Here is a 7,944-nt window from a genome sequence, read left to right on the forward strand (position 1 = left end):
ATGCATGGTGGTCTTCTCTGCAATGATAGGTTTATTTTATTTCATTTTATTCTATTTTTAACTGATTGCATGTACAGCGCTGTGTAAATTTATAGCACCTTATAAATAAAACATAATAATAATAATAATAATCTGATTTTAGGAAAAATATAATGGCCTCAGGGGGATGACACAGGCTGCAACACTTCATTATTCTGCCACCTTGTTCTGCTTCACCATTTGTCCTGAGCAAAAGGAATTCCAAGAGTTAGTTCTACTATAGGAAGCAACTTATTATCAACACACTAGGAGCAGCTATGTGGTAGCAATTTAGAATAATGGACTAGGATCTGGAAATTCCATGTTCAGATCTCCATTGAACCATTAAACTTACTGGTTGGCCTTGAGCCTCTAACTCTTCCATCCTTACTTACCACCAGGGTTGTTGTGAGGATACAACAAAAAGACTTGAACTCATGGGTGGTGCAAGGGGAGGTAAGACAGAAATATAACACATAAATAGTTCCCAAGTCACTTTTGACAAAATCCAGTTCCCCTTTGAGTCAATGCAAAAAAGAATAATCTAACACATTAGTGAAAGATGTCTCGAAATTACAGGTTCCAAATTAAAAACACTTTTGTAAGATTAGGAATGAGGAGGAGATCTGAGTGGTAGCATAGAAAGGAAATAAGAGTATACCTCTAAATAGCCTATTTTAGGAAATCCTGAAGAACTCCCTGAGGCTCACTTCTGAGATTCAAAAACCACTTGTGATGCTCAGCAGTTGACAAGTGGATTGTGAATGTTTGTAACTCCCAGTTTTATAGAATCAAGGGTGTCAAGTCCCAATTTTTTCTATGCAGAAGTGCGAGTTGATGGGAAATATTATCCTGTAATTAGATATTATTAGTATTTTGGACTTGATCAATTTGGGATTAATTTTATTCTCACTTGAGACATGTCATGTTCAATAAATGTATGGGGACATGAGGTGTTAACACATTTCAACAAGCCAGGCAACTAGAACTAAAAGATATAAATTAGGAAAGACATCTTGTTTTCTCCTGGAAAGTAGAAGCCATTAAGTGTAAAAAAAAGTGGCAAAGTGAGAAAGCTGCAAATAAAAAAACCTGCTTTTTTACCTGAGAGCACTCCTCTCTAGGAATCCCTGGGTCTTGCAGCACAACTCTATAGTCAACATCTGCTGGAAGTTAACCACAAAATTATGCTAGAGTACCTACAAATGCCTAGAGATGTGTTATCTCTAGGTATCTCTAGATCAGTGGTTCCCAACCTGTGGGTCGGGACCCCTTTGGAGGTCGAATGACCCTTTCATGGGGGTCGCCTAAGACCATTGGAAAACACCTATTTAATTACAGTTATGAAGTAGCAATGAAAATAATTTCATGGGTTTGGGTCACCACAACATGAGGGACTGTATTAAGGGGTCGCGGCATTAGGAAGGTTGGGAACCACTGCTCTAGATCCTCCAGCACAACCTCTGGTGAAAGTTGGTCATAGTTGGCATCTAGACTAGATTCCTACAGAGAGCATATTAATCAAATCCGTAAATAATCAAAGGCACTAATATGGAGGATCAACTGTAGAGAGAAAATGTCTTATGAAATCAATTCTATAATTCTATGTAATGGGCTTTCAGGTTTTCCTGCTTTGAAACCAAAAACTGGCTGCAGTTACATGACAGGAGAATTCCCTTAGTCCTTTGAGTCTGGCCTGCTGACCATCTGGATCTTTATACAAATCAGATATTGGCAGAACACATATATTTTCAGCAATCAGATTCAAAAGCAGCATTTTACTGGGGAGAGGTAGGCAAGGTGAGGATTTAATATATATGCTAAAATGGAAACTCATTTTCTAATCTAGTTTAACCTAGGTAAGCAGTGCTCCAGTTTCTCAGAAAAGTCAAATGCTTGCCCAGGCGATCTGAAGAAGTATCAACAAGAAGAAGCAATTTTGACAGAAATACTGTAGCTGTTGAGACATCAATCCTGAAGATGACATACTGATACAGTGAAAAAGGTCACACATCCTGCAGCAAGCTTGTGATTGTTCATCAATCCCACTGTGCTTCTTACAAGCCCAGACTCCTTCCCACAGGGTTTTAAAAACAATACTTATGTGACGAAGCATGCAGTTTATAATTGCTGTTGCAATGTTGAACTTTTCATCTAGGAATGTTTATTTATAGAATCCAGAATGAGATATTTTAATCCACTTCAGTCTGCATAACGTTTCAAGTGCTCCATTGTAAAACTATCATAAACTGCAGAAACCCCCATTGCTGGTTTCCTTAATATTCAGCTTGACTCAGTTTTGAAGAACTGAAAAGCTTACTCACTACCTCATGACATTTCAATTGGTTTTAATTATTACCCTACTGCGATTTTAGTGTGTTCTTAAAAGGCCAACACAGCTACCAATGGATTTTTAGAAATCAAGCTGGGTGTTCATTGACATTATGATACAATATAATGTTCTGACAATTTTTCATTTGAATAGGGAATGAAGAGAAATACTAATGAAGTTCATTCTCATTGTGTCTTGCTTCCTTCTCTTATTATATATGGATTTCTTCTATCTTAACCATCACTTCCATTAGCATGCTAGATAATATGACATACCTTCCTCACTTCTTTTCTTATTAATTGATTAACTTTAAAATCTGCCTTACCTTTAGGCAGCTCAAGGTGCTCTCTGTGGCTCTGCTCTTCTTCCTCACAACTCTGTGAGGTAGGTCAGATTGAAAGCAAGACTGACCTGGTGATGAAACAGAGGACCAGTTTTGCTACTTTGCTGGTTTTGAGGCCACAATCCTAGCCTCATCTATTACAGAGTACATCACATTAAACTTGGCCTTTTTTTCCTTCTAGGCAAACATGCATAATATTGTACTGGGATTTAAGTGAACCAGGCTATCCAAGCTGTACTAGAGGATGTGGGGAAGATGTGGCTTTCGAGAGGTCAATGGACTGTAACTTTTATCAGTCCTACCTAGCATACTCAGCAATGAAAAATGGGCATGGCTCATTAATCACAGTCACCTTACATGCTTTCCTAAACACACCAATGTACTGAATTTGTTAATAAGAATTCTATTTGTAGCATTTCTATCATGCCTCTCTTCCAATGAACTCAAACAGAATGGCAGGGATTGATTTAGACCAGTTTTTTGTGCAAAACAGTAATAATTAAGTGTGCACCAATGCTTTCTCACCGTTCAAAATCCACACATGCACCCCTCTCTCTTGTTCTCCCTATTGCCTACAGAAACCCTCTGGGTGACCTTAGTTCAGTCACACACTCTCAGCCCCAGAGAACTCACGATAGAGCTGTCTTAGGGTCACCATTGGAATTACATCCATGCACACAACAACAACAAATTGCCTGAGGCTGCATGAGCCTGATACTTCCTAACCACACGAACCCCATTCTCACAGCAATTGTGTCAGTGAAAAATAAATAAATAGAAACATATCACTGCACCTCTCTGGAATCGTGTGACTGGGATGGCTGCTGCCATCATACCCGCTTCCTGAATCCCCTTTACCCCTGCTCCCCTGCTTTATGCCCTATGCAGCATGCTTTCAATATTTTTATTTCATCGCATGCAGTTCCAGCATTCTGCTGCAGCGATGTCAGTAGAAAACAAAAGAGATAGGAAAATAAAAATAAAAAATAAAGTAAAGGCAATTGCTCTGCTTGAGAATAGCAAAGAGGAGGGGAGACTGACACCATATGACTGCCAATAACACAACTGCCTCAAAGCAATTTTTCGCACCTGGGGACTTACACTAGAGCAGGGGTAGGCAACCCTTTTGAGCTGGGAGCCGGATTGCTGTCCCTCAGACAACTGGGGGGCCGAAGTCAAAAACTAAATCATTAAATAATTTTTTTAAAAAAATTAAATAAATAAATAAACCAGGACAAATGTGGGACAAAAATTTCAAATGGAGGACACTTTTTTTAAAAAAATGGAGGACACACAAAAACATTGCTGATTTTTTAAAAAATGTTAATATAAATGCATGTTTTGGAGGCTTCTATAGACAATTACCTCCCTTGCCCGCCCCCTCTTGATAGGCCAAAGGCCCCACGCCCTCACGCGAGAGGCCAAAGGCTCCGGCAGCAATCGGCGGCAGGACCGGGCTGGGGCCGGTCCCAAGGCCTTGCCAGGCCGCATCCGGCCTGTGGGCCGCAGGTTGCCTACCCCTGCACTAGAGAGAGCTTATTGACAGCTTTCTCTCATCAATAAAAAGGGATGCCCTCAGTGTGGTTGGAGGACACAGTATCCATGGGTCACAGGTGTCATCATGCAATAAGTAATACCAAAGTTTTTTTTTCCAGGTGTAGTCACAGTTTAAAACAGTGTGTAGTAATCTTCCTAGTATGACACAGTTGTTAATGTGCTGCACTGAGACTTAGGAAATCAAGGTTCTAGTCCTCTGAGTTATGACACTAGATGGCCATGGTCAGGTTTTCTCCTACCACCAGAAATTTACAGTCTGGAAATTAATATTATGGTGGCTAAAGAAGGCAAACCAAGTGAGAAACATATTAAACATATTATTTGCATGGCCATGCTGTGGTTCAAGATGCCATAAGTTTATAACCCATATAGGACACTGTGCACCATACCCTCACATATTTAGCATTATCCCTGTCATGAGTACTGGTAGTCAAATCCAGGAACTTGCAAAACACTATTTAATAATTTCATTGAGCACTTTATCCTATTTCACATCATCAGACTTGCCAATGTGATTGTTTTCTTAACACTACTGCAGACGCTCATAGGTGAGAAAACAGAGCCCTCCCATTTTAATCCTGTAATCAGACATGGTTGAAGAACAGATGCAATTTAGACATAATACTGTATTAACAGAGATAGGGCTGAGTTGTGAAACAAGAATCTGTGGGTAGCAAGAGAAAAATATTAATGTGATTTCAAAAAGCAGAACTCCTCCTTTGAAATCTGTATGAGCTGTAATTACACCCTATGAGATTTTTAAAAATCCTTTTCCAATAACAGTCATTGTGAGACAGACAGTCATTTTCTCTGTGCTCCTGCAGACAGTAGGATATCATTTAAGATTCAAGTGTGCTGGATTCTGCTGCTGTCAATTTTAACTTTCAAGCGAGGGGGTTAAAGTCAGAGGAGAAAGGGGCAGAAGAGATGATTTATTTGCATATAAAACTCTACAGGGCTTAAGCTTTTTATTTTACACTTCACAGGCAAACAAGGCAGTTGGTAAAATTTCCTGACCTATAAAGGCAATTGCTAAAATCAATGTTCTGTTATGGGTCAGGCAAACACCAGGCTGGAGTCCGGACACAGACACACCCAGAATGGGCAAGCAAGGACAGGTCTAAAGGCAAGGAACAAAATACAGTGCAGTAGCCAAACTAGTTGAGTTTTATCAAGCAAGTATGAGCTGGAAGTAGGGTCAGGGGCTTCATCACAATAACAAATCTTTATTGAATCAGTCTACAGACTGTATCAAATAATTTAAAAGGGCAACAAAACTCAAAGCATGGAAAGCACCATCAGCAAGGAAACATGTTGACAAGTAATAAAAACATAAAACATAAAACACTGAGCATTTATATGTAGATAAAATAACAATTTTCAAAGTAGAAAAATTTAAAAACCAACCTCTCTGAATGACTAGAACAATAAAAAAAAAAAAAAGATTACCTATAAGCTGGCATGGCAGACCCTTTATCTACCACTTGCTTCCTCAGTTTAGCTGCATAATATGCGAAGAGTGCCACTCTTTGGGCCACAATAGGATTAACTCCTTCCAAAACTAAAGTCAGCTTGGACTCATCATCTCACTCCCTCCAACTAACAAGAAATGAGATGAAGTAGTGGTCTCTGATGTTAGCATATAGCTAACAGTGCAGTAAGTATTGGGCAAGATCTTCAATTGCAGAGGCGCCACATATGCAGATTCTATCTTGAACAGAGATACCCTGATGATGCCCTTGCCACATCCTAGTTTCCATTTGCTCAAACCAGATCTGTACAAAGGCTGTGCACAACTCCCTTTTCATTGCAAAGGACAATTATCTTTCTGAAAAAAAGATTTGGCCCCCATGAAGTCAGTCAAAATGAGACTCAGGGGTCCAGGAACAGCTGAGCAAAGTACATCCAGGTATAGATGTAATTCCAGCAGCTTTTCTAGTTTGAAGCTGGTGCTTTTAACTAGAAGTGGCACAGCCCCTACCCAAGGTCAAGCTGCAGTGTATTAAAAGCTATTGGAAGAAGCCCTCCTACATACAAGAAGGCATTTATTCAAATGAAGCCTTGTGCTACAAGAAAGCATTTCTAGGCATGATGATAGTGCCCGTCTGCCTCTAGCAATCAGCATTCTTTGGGACAGGGTTGGAGGAAGCTCTGCCCCTGACAAAGGCCTCTCTCCTCTTTTAAATAGTGGACTTACCATTACCTCTTCCATGGGCCCAGGTAGTCCTGGAGGTCACAGGGGCTTTATTATATAGAGTCATCACATCAAGCTGTATTAACTATGAAGGGTAGGTCGATTGCCGCTCCGCTGGCAAGCAAGGCCCTTTTTGTTTAGACAGGGAATTGACACTTAAATATCTGTTGCAGAATAGTTTTGTAAGAAAGATGGGAGTGCTGTGTTTTTACTCTTACTGGTATGATAGAAATGCTTTTAAAACTTTTTTGTTATTTTTATTAGGGTCATTTATTTATTTTTTTATTTAAAAACCATTGTATTAATAATCATTTTAGTTGTAATTATGTTTTTACCTATACTATAGGTGCCATGGGTCTCATATTGGGAGAAAGGTGTGATATAAATTAAATAATTTAAATGAAAATAACAGTTGACTCTGTGTATCCACAGATTTTTTTATCCACAGATTCAACCAACTTTGGCTTGAAAACAATATACTGTATATTCCAAAAGCAAACCTTGTTTTTGCCATTTTATATCAGGGACACCATTTAGTATGCCACTGTATTTTATGGGACTTGAGCATCCATAGATTTTGGTATCCATGGGGAGTCCTGGAACCAAATCCTAGTAAATACTAATGGCCCACTGTATAATGAACCAATATGGTATGGTCCATACTATAGGGCTTACTTTCAATATCAAATGGACTACTGGACAAGAAAAGGAAGAGAGGAATATTCAGAAGGGTATACTGTACTCCAGATAGTACAGATGGATTATATTGCTGCCTTGAGTCTCTATATTGGGAGAAGGGCAGTATTAAATAAATAAATAAATAATATAGGAGAATTAAGTCGCAGTTAAGAGGCTAAGGCAGTGGTTCTCAAACTTTTTACCCTTTGCATGTGGATGTCATGCCCCCCTCCTTGACTTAGCATGCAAGTAAAAATATTCTGTTTAGTGTGCATATTTTATTTCATATTTAACGGTTTATAAGGACATAATATTGTTCAAATTAGAAGTTTCATTTAAATAAAATTCAACACTTAATACATTTGTAAATTTTACACATACTGTCTCACACACAGCCACAATCACATACACCAGTGCTCACAGATATGTACACAATTATGCTCTTTCATTATTTTCTTTCACTCACACGTATACCCATTTATTCTCTCTCTCTCGCGCGCGCGCACACACACACACACTGTCACACAGATATTCATTCTCTTGTGTATATGTGAGACAGAAAAAGTTCAGAGAGCAAAGGAGGAGGAAGGGGATCAGTATATCAAGTCTCTTGCCCCCTTTGAGTAATTCCTCCTCCCATCCCGGGATCCCACCCCAAAGTTTGAGAACCACTGGACTAAGGTTAAAAGATTTTGATTTCAGCTAGTCTTTGAGACTGACCACTGCTATGCCCAGATCCATTATTTGTTTTTGCTGCATTACTGCTTACTGACCCTCCAATTATACTGATTTGGCAGGGAAAGTTCCAATTAATCCTCTGTC

This window comes from Sceloporus undulatus, chromosome 6 (assembly GCF_019175285.1).
Source record: "Sceloporus undulatus isolate JIND9_A2432 ecotype Alabama chromosome 6, SceUnd_v1.1, whole genome shotgun sequence".
Classification (NCBI taxonomy): Eukaryota; Metazoa; Chordata; class Lepidosauria; order Squamata; family Phrynosomatidae; genus Sceloporus; species Sceloporus undulatus.